Source organism: Octopus bimaculoides, chromosome 19 (genome assembly GCF_001194135.2).
Source record: "Octopus bimaculoides isolate UCB-OBI-ISO-001 chromosome 19, ASM119413v2, whole genome shotgun sequence".
Lineage (NCBI taxonomy): Eukaryota > Metazoa > Mollusca > Cephalopoda > Octopoda > Octopodidae > Octopus > Octopus bimaculoides.
Window position 1 is genome coordinate 26,955,670 of NC_068999.1, and position 15,951 is coordinate 26,971,620.

A 15,951-nucleotide genomic window follows, 5' to 3' on the forward strand; every position below is an offset into this window, starting at 1 on the left:
GTGTGACTACTATCTAGATTTTCCTGATGTATTTTTCCTTTCAATTGTTCTATTTCTATTTCTGATATTTTTTTGCTTTTAGAATATATCTTCTTATGTTAGCTAGTTTGTTAGGGTTCATTGTTTTATCGAGGTCTATATTTACATTATTTTTCTTCCATATTTTATATGTATGTGTTGTTGCGTTTTCGTTATTATTATTATTATTATTATTATTATTATTATTATTATTATTATTATTATTATTATTATTATTATTGTCTTATCACTGATGAGTGGGCTTAAGCATTTAAGTGTGTTCAATTCATGTCATGACAGAGTGTGTTACGTATGTGCGCATCTAAATATCTACTTACCAACAATTTTGTGTTTTATATTGCTTACACCTGAGATCCTTATTACTGAATGATAATCACGTACTTCGAAATTTTAGGATGACAATTATCATTTTGTTTACCACGCGAATAAATTGCATAAAATTTCTGAACTTTTTAATTTTGTTCTTAATTCTTTAGATACATCCGAAACAGACCAACACTAAAGAAATTGTCTTCTTACATAAGCAGAAAGCTGTGATCTGCATATAGAGAGAGAAGAAATAAGACTTTATGATGGTATACTTTCCTAAAGGATCTTATTGATGTGAAGTAAAATGAAATAACTTCAAATAGGAAGCGAAACACGCCTGAAACTCTATGTAATGCAAACTTATTACTCTACGATATTCATCATACGAATCTTAATACAGATGCTAGAGAATGTATACCAGATTTCTTTTATTTATTTAACAATAGATATAAAGTTTTTATGAGATTCCTTGCGTGACAAAGAGACAAAATGTTTGAAATTATTTCACATTGAAGGCTTTTAATCTGAATCAACTGTAAAGATTATTTATGTTGTTCCTTGTGCGTAATTCCTTCAAATGATGCTGAATTTTGTGAAATTTGTTTCATAGAGAATATGTATAGAGCTGTAAACAGATCTTGACGTATCGCCACGGTTTCTAGTTTGCTACATTATCGGGGTGGGTGAGGATGTTAACAATTCAGTACGTGTGTAGTTTCATAACAGTCTAATTAAAATGCCAGGCTGTATGATGTGAATAATCCACACTGTAGATATCTTTTATATAGTTAAAAATTTACCGAATAATTATATCACAGAGTTAATATTTTAATATGACATAATATCTATAAACTCTAAAAAGTATAACTATGATACCATATTCTTTTCTACTCTAGGCGCAAGGCCTGAAATTTTTGGGGAAGCGGGCCAGTCGATTAGATCGACCCCAGTACGCAACTGGTACTTAATTTATTGACCCCGAAAGGATGAAAGGCAAAGTCAACTTCAGTGGAATTTGAACTCAGAGCGTAAAGACAGACGAAATACCGCTAAGCATTTCGCCCGGCGTGCTCTGTCAGCTCGCCGCCTTAACTATGACACTATATTGTAGTCGTTCTGAGTAAACTTGAATGTTATTCGAAACATCATATTATCACACATTCTTCAGAAAGAGCTGCCTATTACCAAATTTCCTTTCAATACGATGCATTTGATTAATTAACTCTTTTAGCTTCTTGATATTCTTTAATCTTTCATGGTTATGATCCACGGAGCCAAAGGAATTTCAATAACTTAATTTGTGTAAGATGAATGAATAGGACTGAATGAGAGGATGGATTATTTGGACAATATTTCTTTGCCAAATCAGCTTTCTCTCGCTGATAGTTCAGATGAACGCATCTATGCGTGAATTTTTGAAGCGTACCAAAAGGGATACAAAGACAGTTACATTACTTTGCAGAAGTATTATCGGTTTCAAACAACATGAGTGGAAACTTTTACATATTTTTCTTTTGTTTGCCTCAAGAGAAAAAGGAGTGTGCTAATAACCATTTCAGGCCCTTGGAGATTGCTGATAGTGATGTGATTGATGCTCAGTTTGAACAGCTGAAAGTTAACGCCTGTGAAATATAAGTGGATGGGAGGGGAAATTCAGGGGGTCAATATCCTGGAAGGAAGGATTGGGATGATTAAGTGTAGGGCTCGGAGGGAAAAATAGAGAATAGCTAACGGGATGAGAGACGAATGTGGAGCAGGGATCGTTGTTGAGGCAGAGTAAGTTAAAGTGATACTGGGTCTACGGGCTAGAGGATGGGATTTGTTGATAAGTGACTCCTTGTCAAGTAACATTTCTTTTAAATGCTGTGGCGAATATACTTGTGTAGCCCCACAGATTTGGGAGTAGTATTACAGTATGGGTCTCAATGGAGCTTTGTAGAAAATCAGCAGCTTTCTTAAAAATTAAACGAAGCCGTAATATTTGTTACCCGCCATGAATTGTTATCTAAACAGAAACATATATCATTCCTTTCTTATTTCCTCGTATCATTAAAAACAGGGAAAAATCCTTGCTAAAAGATGATGTAGACATGCATATTCATACATACACACAGGCATACATACATACATATGTATATAAATATGTGTGTATATAATGTATGTGTATATGTGTAGACGTAAGCTCACGCACATACATACACATACACATATAGAACGCATATCCGTATAAATTCCAATATACATACATATTTGTAAAGATATGTGCGTATATATTTATGTATACACGCGCGCGCACACACGCACATACAAACACACACACTCACACACACACACGCACGTGCAAACACACCAACTCACGTAAGTGCAAACATAGCCGCATCCACATGACGCATACATATATGTGTATGATGTGAAATTGTTAATTCTGTGTAGTGAAAAAACAATGAAAAACAAAAAAAAAAAGGAAAAGAAAACGAAGTCATCAACAGCAATTTAGTATTATCCATACACAGTTTTTTCATGTAAAGAATGCAAACTTAAAATGCGACAATCAATCAACCCTTTATTCATCTATTCTACGATGATTCTTCTTTCGACCGAGCCTCATTAGAGCCACTTGCGCTTTAATTGGCTGAGTAGTGATGCTCTCAATTATGTTTTTTTCATCATCTGTAAAGTATCTCTTGCATCCCGCATCCTACTGCACTGTTCATATAACTGCAATTGCTAATTCTAGTTTTTTGCCTGTGAAGAGAGAGAATTGAGCAATTATCATTTCCAACACGTGAATATCGATATATTCAAACCTTAAACTAAACGTTATGGCTTCATTCGTTTGTCTTTAATATTGAGCATTGATTTTACTGAATTGTCACTTCATAATTGTTCCCTTAGTCTGAACGTAGACATCTAAGCATTATGATAGACATTTTTAAAAACTTTCTGTGCAGTGCCCAAAATATTGATTGGCAAGTACTACTTTATATTAGCAGTTTAAAAACATCGTTTGACGAATGAGCTCGAGTTTCCAGTTTTTGCTTCTTCTCCACAGGAAAATAGTCTGTTTTTTAATTAACCATTTTTTTCTTTCTTTCTTTCTTTCCTCTCTCTTTGTATAAACACATATATACATTTGCGTGTGTGCATATGTGCATTGAAGCATTATGTGTTTGTGTGTGTTTTAAGGCTAACCTTTATGATGAAGCTAAACAACTGAAATTAGTATTTCCTAAGGAGGTTATTAGCTTGTTAAAAAACTTTAGGAAGTAATCAACAGTCAAGCTCTTCGCGAGAATTTCTTCAATAAAATGGAGACAAAAATTGTAAACTGGAAGAATTTGAATTAATTTTTCTTCGAAAATATATGGTTCTGATCTTACTAGAAGGCTTCATTGAATAGGTGTTCTTATAAATCGGAAGGTAAGATTTATTTTGGGAAAGCAAAAAGAAAGAGGTGTTCAGGTTCTATGTAATCCTGATAGGCGTTTGGAGTTATAAATTGTTAATCAATAATGCTAGTCAGTATGAATGCGTTGTTGATGGCAGTAAGCTGGAGGAATCGCTATCACGCCGGCAAAATGCTTAGCCGCATTTCGTCCGTCTTTACGTTCTGAGTTCAAATTCTGTAGAGGTCGACTTTGCCTTTCATCCTTTCGTGGTCGATAAACTAAGTAACAGTCGAGCACTGGGGTCGATGTAATCGACTTGCTTTCGAAATTGCTGGCCTTGTTCCAAAATTTGAAACCAATATGAATGCGTTGGTGAGATATTGGAGGACAGTTCTCGTCCAAGCATTCTATAATCCTCTATACCTACAAGATTCCAGAGTTGTAATGCGGTTTTCTTTTTCCTTAGAACTTGATTTTTCTTACGCAATTAACTCACAAAGAATAAATATGCAAATTACAATGTTCCATATATTCTTTAAATCTAAAGTACTGTGTTTTAAATAATCCCGTATCTTGCTTATATTTCATCTGAAATATGAGATATTGTTGAACACTATAACTTTTTAACTATCTCTGCCACAACATCTGTTTGGCATCATATAAAAATATCTATAGGCGAGTATTGTAGTTCGCTTGAAGCATTGTGTATTGTTTGTAAAGTTTTTCATGGTACAACAATGCTCTATAATACAAAAAATGGACTATATACCTGTTTTAATTTAGTTATCTATAGTCCGATGATATTTCGGAATACAATTCCTTCTTCAGATATGCTTAGATGGAGTCGCTGCTATATTCTGTTTTCCAATGGCTTTTCTTTCTTTCTTTTTTTAAAATATCTATCCGACGATAATGTCTTCACGGAGATTGCTGGGAACATAATATACAATTGAACCTACCTACAAGCGAATGAACCCCTACGAAGTTACATGAACTTGTAATAGGAACAGCAGCCAGATTTCTCTCAAATCGAACACTATCGTCTTTGACAAGGAGTGATGCATTACATTATATACCTTCGACACAATATTCCCCACCTCCGATAAAAAACCTTATGTGATGGTAGCAGATACACCTTTGATCATAGATGTCCTCAGCCAGAATTGGCTTAGGATTAACAACCTCAACAGTGAAATTTTTCTTAGTAATGACAACACTTTCATCTTCCTTATCACATTCTCAGTAATTGTAGCTTAATTTGTTGCAGAAATCTGATCTAATATATTTTATGCTATCTATTAATACATTCGGTTTTACCCAATTTAACGTGTTAATTAATATATACATTATGTTTTAGATCACATCGTCTGGCAGCCTGTATTGCATACTTTGTTCAAGATAGTGTGTATTGTGTGGTTAATATCTGTTAATTTACGGGCAAAGTGTGCTACGTATCATATGCTTAACATCTATTAATCCTCTGGTGTATCACGTACTATGCGTTTGATAACATCTGTTACATTCTATGTATAGCATCTGTTAATTTTCTGTTAACATGTGAAATAAATGGTTATCTATCGGTCGGTCAAATGCTTTTGGACTGGTAGGGATTTCCTGATGTTCGAGATAACGGTACAGTGTCTATTTTATGTTATTGTATTTTTATGACCCTCAGAAAGTTTTATTTGAACATTCATTGCAAAATTAAGTTATTATAGAAAGTTGTAATGAAATAACAAGATATTGAAACATTTTTTGTTACTCTACATTTTGTAAACAAGTATTGTAACACCGCAATATAACTACAAAATATAAAATAATCTAGCAAAGACTTCTAAAAATATTGTAAACTGTAACTTTTATCAATTAATAAGAAAGTGTCTGCTTCTTGTTAGATTATCCAATTGAGGATAGTGCCATGTGCCAATTGAGGATAGAGCCATGTTCAATGGATAACGAACATACACACCATACTGCTAGGGTACAATTGACATTTCTATCAAAACGAAGAGATTTAGAAATATCATTCTTCTTCTTGCAACAATTGTTAGGGTTTCACTGGTAATATTAGATATTTTATGAGAGACGTTTACATATTACTCAATCCGTAGCTCATTTAACCACATTGCATCACTGTTGCATTGTTTGCTTACATTTTAAATTTCTGCCTCAAAATAGCTGTATCATTCTGGGGAGGAGGTTTTACAATCTTGAGGGTATGACATTTCATATTGCAATACATCGCTTGTGAGTTGAATGCAAACTTGTGAATGATGTTCCCCTTTGTATTAACTCCTTGCTCAACGACGTTTTTCATTTGCAGCTTCTGGGTCGAGTTTAAAGAGACACTAACAGGTTAAAAGATACGTTAGTATCTCTTTACGGCAGTTCTCGACTATCACAAAATTGTTGCAGCTAGTGTTGAGAATTTATTACTTACTTTTCACTAAATGATAGTATTTCATTGTCCAATATCTTTTCTGATCTTTCGTCATTTGTCTGGAGAGAGTTAAAACATTTAGTTGCCATTTTCTCCTCACAATCGATTTCCATTGCATCAATCTGTTTGCGAATGGTAACTACAGCTCAGTATAGCAGAGCATTCAATGTCTTAAAGTTGAGAGTCTCGATCTGTGCTAAGTGTTTCTTAGCAACTTGATCGATCATGGATAACATCATATCAGTAGGTTTCCAAATCACTTTTGTCATAATAGCTCTTTCATATAATTGTCTATCGATGTAAATGAAGTTTTATTTGAATTTTACTATCAGTTGCGCTTTGCGGTGTTTATATTCCTCCCTCATTTCTGTTTGGTCATTTGCAACTACTGTTTGTAATTTTGGCATGCTTACCTCAGTGTTTTTGTTATTGCTTCTGTTGTTAGGGTCTTCTCAGTAGAAGTATCCACTGATTTGTTCACACTTTTATATAATGTGAAATTTTGATGGCCGGTAGGAAGAACAAAATTTTCTCTTAACAAAGACAACTGTTTGGGGTTGAAACGCGAATAGTTGGGATATTTTAGATTCCAATAACTCTTCGTACGTTTTATGTACTCATTCGAGGGATATTCTATCTAATCTTTTTTTGTTTTGTAGAATTAATGAGTCTTCATTCAGTTCAAAAGACCACCGAAATTACTCACGGTAGTTCAGCGACTGGGTACAGCGATAAATGATCCTAGTTTCCTGTTGTGCCATCGTTTATGTAGTAGGCATTCACGTGTTGAATTTCTGTTGATTTTTACTGCATGATTATTGCTACGATATTTTCTAAAAGTAGTGCTTTGTGGCATTTATCTGAAGGAGATAACTAGTTTTTTTTATCATACTTGTTTTAATGGTATGGGGAACTTTTTTGTGCATGAAGGCCACCCTATAATTCATCATCCCTCATAGTGGCGGTATTGAACATATTATTTTTCTTTTTTTAAAGTTATTTTATCCCCTGAGTAATTTATTAGTAATCTAATAAAAGAAAGACAAGTGTGTAGAAAACGAAAACATGACTTTTCAAATATTTTATTTAAGTAGGTACATTGCATACAAGTAATAAGTAAATGAATAATAGTCTTATAAAAAAGACAGCTTATGAACATCGAGAATATAACATTTTCAAATATTTAATTTTGGCAAGTAGGTATTTTTATACAAATTAAGGACTTCTTTGAATTTGCTTCTTTTGAGAGTGCATTCTGATATCAGAAGTGGTTCTTAGTTTGAATTGGTCCTCCAAATGCTCATCTGTCAATTGCTCTCTCAGTGAATTGTTGACTTGCATCAAGTACGAGAATGTTGATTCACAACAATATGTTGAAGAAAAGCAGGAAATTAGTCGGCGTGCATGTTCATGAAGGCAAGGATATTCTACTGCATTTTTCCAAATTTTGATGGAAATTTCCCTCTTGTTAAATCGAGATTACAGAATATTATCTTCAGATATTTCAATAAGCTCCAATTGCAACTTTTCAGGAGCCTCTGATACATCAACTAAGTGAGGCTGAAAGCAAGTTTCAGAGTGAAGTTATGTTTTTCAAAATCACTGAATCTTTTTATTATATTCTTCTATTAATGAGTCTAAAACTGACTCATATTCTTCAAAAGATTCATAGATATCGTCTTCATTTTCACTCAATACCTTTGTAAGCTGAAGAAAGTGTTCTTCTGAAAGTTTTGATTGAGCCAAAAGGAACTTTAAAAATGATAATTTTTTTAAATGCCCAAATTTTGTGCCACATATCATAAATACATTTATTTTTGCCTTGCAACGAAATGTTTAACTCATTTGTTTTGATATCACATTACATAAAAATGCAATATCTCTGTAAAAATTTGGATCTGATAAATCACAATGTTTGTTGTTTTCTTTGAAAAAGTTAATTATTTGCCTTCGTAAAGACAAAAATTTGGCCAATACATTCCCTTGCTACAACCAGCATACTTTTGAGTGATAAGGCAAATCCACATTAATTACTTTGTCATCCATCATCAACATGTTTCGAAATTGACGATGCTTCAGGGCATTTGCTCAAAAATAGTTTGCAATACTTATAGCCTTCTGCAAATTGTCATTTAAAATGACAGATTTTGCACAGAGATTTTGCTGATGTAAAATACAATGAAAAGCACATTTGGTTCTTTGGTTACTCTTTTAAGATGTGCAATAAATCCTTCATTTTCAACTATCATAGCTGGAGCACCATCTATGTACACACCTATCAAATTAGTAAAATTTAGTCCTACTTTATGACATTGCTCTTTGAAGTTATTAAAAATATCTATCCCTCGCGTCCTTCTTTTAAGGGTACCTAAAGCAAATAATTCTTCATATAATTGAAAATCATCAGTTACAGCATGAATAAAATACAATACTTGTGCTGAATCAATGGAATCTGTTGATTCATCTAAAGCTACTGAGCAATATGCATTTTCTCTTTGGATTATATTTTTCAATTGCTCTGTTACATTACAAGCCAATTCATGCTGTCGATCTGCATTAGTCCTTCTTTATATTAGTTAACTTTATCGGGATCTATACATCCTACCATTTCTAAAATATATTCCTTTATGAGTTCTTCATCACTGAATAGCTTACCTTTATTCCCAATCAAATATGCAACTTCTGTCGTAGCATTCCCTTGATGCATCACAGATTGGAAAAATTGTCTTTGCTTTTGTTTTCCATCTTTCAATTTCTACAATGCTATCTTTCGAGACTCAGCCTCTAATTTGGCATATTTATTGTCTTTATGAAGAGCATAATGTTGCTGTGCATTGAATTTCTTTTTCTATTTACTAAAAAATATTGCAATTCCCATTCTTCATTAAAGATCCTGTAACCTTCTTTCAAAGTTCGTTTTAATTTTCTTGACATAATTATGGGTTAAAAAGAAATGTATTTATTCTGAAAAAAAACCCATAAAAATATAAAATTTTAATAATGAACTAGTAAAGCCAGCTGCACACTGACCCAAATAAAACAGTCTTAGACAAGACACGATAAACTTGCATCCAAAACCATATTTTTGGTTTTGACTTTAGCAATTGTTACTACCATTCGAGACTGAACAACATTTAGATTATCTATGATTTTGTTTCTGTAATTAGTACTATTATCTATCATAACCTAATTGTTGCAGAAATAATGTCAAATATCGACGGTTTTTAATCTCACAAAATAATGACAATTGTTGAAGTTATGACCAAGATTCCAAGAACATGATTTCGGACGCTGATTGATAGTGTCTTGTCTAAGACCGTTTTGTCTGAAAGAGTGTGCAGCTGACTTAACAAAGTAGCGATGAATACAATCACTGTATCACTTATTAAGTCTCAATGATAAAAAAAGTAAGTCTGTAAAATTAATGCACGTTCTGATGGATTTACGGTTTCAAATAAGGCTATAACTAACTCAGTCTCACAAAACAAGTCAGTATGAAGTTGGTCACGACTATGCAATTACTAAGTAAAGTACATAGCAGGGATCACAATGAAAAGGTGGATGAGATAAGAACTCTTTGTGTATCATACGTGAAGTCACTTACTCCCACTAGGCTGGTATAGCTGACAAGGAAATATTGCCTTTATATACTTGTTGCTTTGAGTTCAAATTCATTGGGTTCAAATAAAAATGCTTCCCATTTCTGGGAGTGATATAACTAAACACGGTTAACTCTCCTTTCGTCTGTGTGTGTGTGTGTGTGTGTTGTAAGTTTAGGGCGTATAATGATTTTAGACAAAAAATATTCAGTGTCAAAAAAAGAAAGAAAATATACCAATGGCCGCAGACGGCCGCACTTGTTGGCGCGGTAGGCCGCGTGCGGCCTTAAGGACGCAGATTCCCCATCTGTGCATTAAACGAAAGATAAATAGTGAGTTCCTTCATTCAAACGTGACTGAATTCGACGCCATATCATGTATGTATGTATGTATGTATGTATGTATGTATGTATGTATGTATGTATATATGTACGTACGTATGTATGCGTGTATATATATTAACCAATAGAAAGTTCCGTGATGATAGTTCCACTATCATCACGGAACTTCACCTAATGGTGAAGGCGCGTGGCTTAGTCGTTAGGGCATTCGGCTCACGATCATAAGGTCGTGAGTTCAATTCTCGGCGATACGTCGTGTCCTTGAGCAAGACACTTTATTTCACATTGCGCCAGTTCACTTTGCTGGCAAAAATGAGTTGTATATATGTATGTATGTTATCAATCAGTTTCACTTCTGTATTTCTTGTCCATAGAGAAAGAGCCGGACTCTTACATAGATTCAAGGCTCCTTCATTGGAACTTTTATCAACATGTATGTATGTATGTATGTATGTATGTATGTATGTATGTATGTATGTATGTACAAATTTGTATGCTTTATGTATGTATTCTCATGCATATAGTTTCATTTCTAGACATGCTCATATATATTTAAATGAGAAACTTCTGGAAAGTTTTACAGATTTTTACGGTTCCAGTGATGGATTGGATTTGTAGTCTTCGAATTAGATTTCTCCTGTTACATATCCCAGTGTGTTACATATCTCAGGGCCCCAATAATTACAGGTGTAAACCTGAATTTGTAATCCGGATAGAGTAACTGCAGATTTCTCAATAGTTTAGCATAGGTGTTCTCTTTTTCACTGATCTTCAACTTTATGTTAACATCCACTGGGCAGCTAATTTCCACAACTATGCACAGTTTCTCTTCTCTATCCCAATCATTATATCAGGTCAGTTGTGCTTACATTTTATTGAGGTTTTCATTGGTACATTCCACCAGTATTCCTTTTTCTATGAGTGGTTATAGCTTCTACCATAGTGTGGATTCTTATTTCTTTGTCCTCGGGATTATCCCTCTGACAGATTTCATTATAGTGTCCAAGATACAACATCATGTCTCATCGGTAGATAATACCGCAATGACATTTTCGGACAACTGCTTATCATATAGGTGATATCTTCAGTGTGAACTCCACAAAGTCTGCATCGATTGTCACATTTTACTGCTGTTCCTGCATCTCTATCCCTTTTGTGCATCAGGTATTTGGTTGATATTTCCTGTTCCTGGAATGCAAACGCATACCCTTCAAAGTGTGACGTAATAATCCAGCTGTTGGTCTATGATAAACTGCTTTAATGATCAGTGTTACTATCACCACGGAACTTTCTACTAACATATCCATGCATAGTCTTTTTCTCATATAGGCTCATCCTTTCATCTGATGATACGTTGCGGTAGAGTCGTGCGACTTCTTTGGGCATGTATTCTAGGTTAACAGACAAAGAATGTTGCTCAATGAGCTGCCTTCCAAGTCTTATGATGTATACAAATTTGGTCAAGGATGCACTTTGACCCTTGGTGGTGAAAAGATGTTGTCGAAGGGATATGATGCTACATTCAAAGGCATTTTGGATCGATGTTAAGCCTCTGCCTCTTTGTTTTCGTTTTAGGTTGAGGCGGTCTACGTCACTATTTATGTAGAAATTAGGTGTGTTTGTTAGTATTTTTCGGGTTTTCACATCAATGACTCGTATTTCATCAAGCTTCCAATAAAGCAAACCAAATTTTGGTATGAATAATGGCACTACAAATACATTGTAGGCCACTGTTTTATTGATTGCAGAGAGTTCTGAGGTCCAAATTTACTTTATTTGGCTGTAATATTCTTCAGTGACACATGTTTTGTTACAGGTTCCATTGTATGTATGTCATTGTTCAGTTTTATTTGAAGATTATGTATGCATATGTATGTATGTATGTATGTATGTATGTATGTATGTATGTATGTATGTATGTATGTATGTATGTATGTGTGCTGTGTGAGTGTGTGTGTGTGCGTGTGTGTGTGTGTGTATGTATGTATGTATGTATGTGCATACATTATACAAGTATAATCATTTATGGACACAAAAATGCGCTTGTACATACATATCCCACTCATTTAGAAATAGTCTTAAGTTTCTGAAAGGGAGATAACCAAGATATAGCAAGAAAACTTTTAGATGGTGGAAAGGTGAAAGGAGCCTCCATGAGTTAAGTTCATAATGTTAAAATTGTTCCTGGTTCGAATCCTTCTTATAGATGAATGATAATTCCGTTGTTGGATTGAACGCCAGTTCATTGCAGGAAATATTCATGAAGGCCTGGTATATTTTTATTATGGTTAGATAAATTCAAGGTATATTTAAGTTTGATGTATAGACAGTTAAAGCTTACCAGGAATGTTATGAGAAAACTAAGTTATTTTCTTCTAAAGACGATCGAGCACTCTGGGAATGGATATATTAAGCAAATTTAAAAATAAACACAATAAACGAAATAAGTCATAAACAGTAAAGAATAAAAGAGGACAAATAGCTCGGTTTTTGAAACTGACATACATAACGTGGTACACTTCTGTCCGTACTACGTTTTGATTGAAAGAGAATTAAGATAAAATTGTAGAGTATTCTGGGAATTATTTTGATGTAAAATTATCTAGAATATGTTTTCATATATTAATATTCCTCTGTGAACTGTATGGTGAAAGCTGTACTTTTGAAATTGTTGATTGTTAGTGTGGTATTATATCAATTAATGAGACATAGTTACATAATTATAATAATGACTAAGTTGTTTACTTTATTATCAATATAATTTCTTTTATTACGCACTCACATTGAAACACTCAGAGATTTAAATATTTAATTACTTCTGATATACAGTGCTCAATGTATAAACATTTAAAACACAATTATAAATAATTAATTCTAGCTATTCTAAATTGATTTTTACATTAAAAATGTTCATAATTGCATACTGGTCTTTTGAGATGCACCTAGCATAAAAAGAAACTTAAACATTACATAGATCTTTATTATAATATCTGAAATCAGTTGAAATATGTGCCCATGTAATAAACGTTTATGATAATTTCTTTTGATGTTTCGATATTCAACAAAATTTTAACAACAGTGAAGCCAAAAGTAGAAAAAATGGAATATTGAAGTTGGCGCTAACATGCTTAATGTAGTAAGCTAAAAAGTTTTAATAAATTTAAAATTAAAATTACACATTTAATGATGAGAGCTACAATGTTCTAAATGACTAACTGGACAAAAGTCAGGGGAAGATAACAACGAAATTGTTTATTTATTTTAATTAGTTAAATGTGGAATGCAGTAGATAATAAGAATAATCATTAGCATCAACGCGACACTTCAGATTTGTTTCGGTATTATTAGACCTCCTTAGCGAAGCATAGATTAACTGTGGTTGCTCCATCTTATAACGACTAGAAAGACAACAGATTTTTGTGAATCGAAATAGATCAATGTTATATATATTAAAAGGAGTCTGATTTTTTGTCGGAAAATCCTAATGCTTCATTTTCGAAACTGTTATTCTGTCTCGTCAAAAGAAATCATTAGTAAAGTTACTACACTATACTAAAAAGTTTGACAATGATATGTCTACATGAAGTGTCATCTTCGTTTGATGCTAAAAAATTGAATTATTTTCATATAAGTTATATAGATTTAAATTGTTATTATTTTCCTCATATCAAAATAACCGCGTTATGTTCAAAATATAGACTGATGTACGTATCTTAAGGTTATTATTGGTTAAATGTATCAAATTTTACCAATGTGTCTCACCCTTTAATGGTATCGATATCAGGATTAAGCGACAATACACTGGACTTCGTAACTCCATAAAATAAACTTCACTAAGTATTCTACTTTACATTTGATTTCCTCTCAGTTTTGGAGACTTTATTGATTATATTCACCTCATTAATTTCTCATTTTCATGTTTTCATAATTAAAGCGAAACCAGGTTTTGACACCGAGGCAATATACATTAACTGGTTGAGTGATTGCGGTTAACTGGAGACTAACAGCTTGTTTGTCTCCAACCAACAAATTCATTTCTTAAAACATTAACTATAGAGCGTGTCATGCTATCCAATGTGAATTTCAAGTTTAACCGCTTAGCACAAATGAATCTAGTGCTAAGCAGTGGCTTTGGAAATCCCTGTGGCTCGTGAAGAAATTTATCATATCAACAGTTAACCTAGTGTCTTACCATTATCATGTTGAAGGTTATTAAGCAAAGATATATAACGGAAAAAAAAGTTGTCAAGAGAAAAACTATTCGTGCTACCTTTAAAAGATTTCCTGCTGCTTCTTCGATTTCGCTAACCAGACAAAATAATTCGACAGAAAAAATCTTCTTGGCAAAATATAAAAAGGAAATAATTTTTTTTTTGTAATAATTATTTTATCTTTCAAACAGAACCTTTTCTTTAGGATAGAGGAAAACATGCTATTCTATTTTGTTATGTTATTTTAATTACCATCTTAGCACTAAATGCATTCCCGGAAAATTTGTTTACTTTATGAGAATTTTTTGTCTGTGAACTCTACTCGTATTTGTTATCTTTCAACTTGATTACATACCCAATGGCTACGTTAGATTGTCGGTTTGTATTCTTGTTTATCATGTGTTTCTTTTATGTTGGTCAAACAAAAGCGAATGCGTAGTTACCAGATTATGAAATACAATGGGATGGGGGAACAATATTTCACTGAAAAAAAAAAATAGAAACAGATAAATATAAACAGAATTTTTCACATGAATATATATTGTTGAGTACATTGTTATACACACCTGTAGAAACAGACGTTCAGCTTCAGCTACTTTTCATAGCGTAAAGTATGATATCACTTTATTATATTTATCTGGTCCTCGACTTTTACAGAGACGTGCAAATAGGTTATATTTGATTATAATAATATTCACCAATTTCTGTCGATCACCAGCGAACAGAATTTTCGTGAATGCAATCTTTTAACTCGCTTTCGATCACAATGGAAGCCAATTCCCTTCCTTAGCACAGTTAGCATACTTGGGATATACATAAATTTCAAATCTTTCTATTTCTCCTCCTTAAATATATAGGCGTTTTATGCGTAGTCAGAAAAAAGATATAAATTCTATAAAAAAAGAAAACAATAAAAAATGATATATAAATTACCTTCAGGGACCAATGCCTCAAATTTATATGAAAATGAGAAATGATGTAGCTCAATACTTGAAGGAAAATTACTATATATAATCCTTTCTGTTATAGACACAAGGCCTGAAATTGTGGGGACGGGGAAAGTCAATAGCCTCGACCCCAGTGCTCGACTGGTATTTACTTCATCAACTCCTGAAAGGATGAAATGTAAAGTCAACCATTGCAGAATTTGAGCACAGAACGTATAGACGGACGAAATGCCGCTAAGCATTTTGTCCAGCGTGCTAATGGTTCTGCCAGATCATCGCCTTAAAATGAATAAGCATAATGAAAATTGACAAGCTACAAATAAAATTGAATCGTGGTTTTGACTCGTTTGGAGAATAAATCTTTTGCTAACGCTTGCTTTAAAGTGGCAACGTATTGATTTCAAAACCATAAGTTCATACATTAATGTGTCAGCAAAGAAATTGCGACATTCATATATTTCACTAGGTGTTAATTAAGACAGCAAAGGAAGAAAATTTGCACCTATTGTATATAACGAAACATATCTGCAAAGTTTTGTAGACTTAATGTTTGGCTCTTTACTCTTCATCGTTCAAAACGATTTTTCTACTTTGGTACAACAGAGGCTATTAAATTGACTCAAATATAGTCACTGGCATTTTTATTTGTTGTGAAGGGAATAAAAAAAAAAAAAAA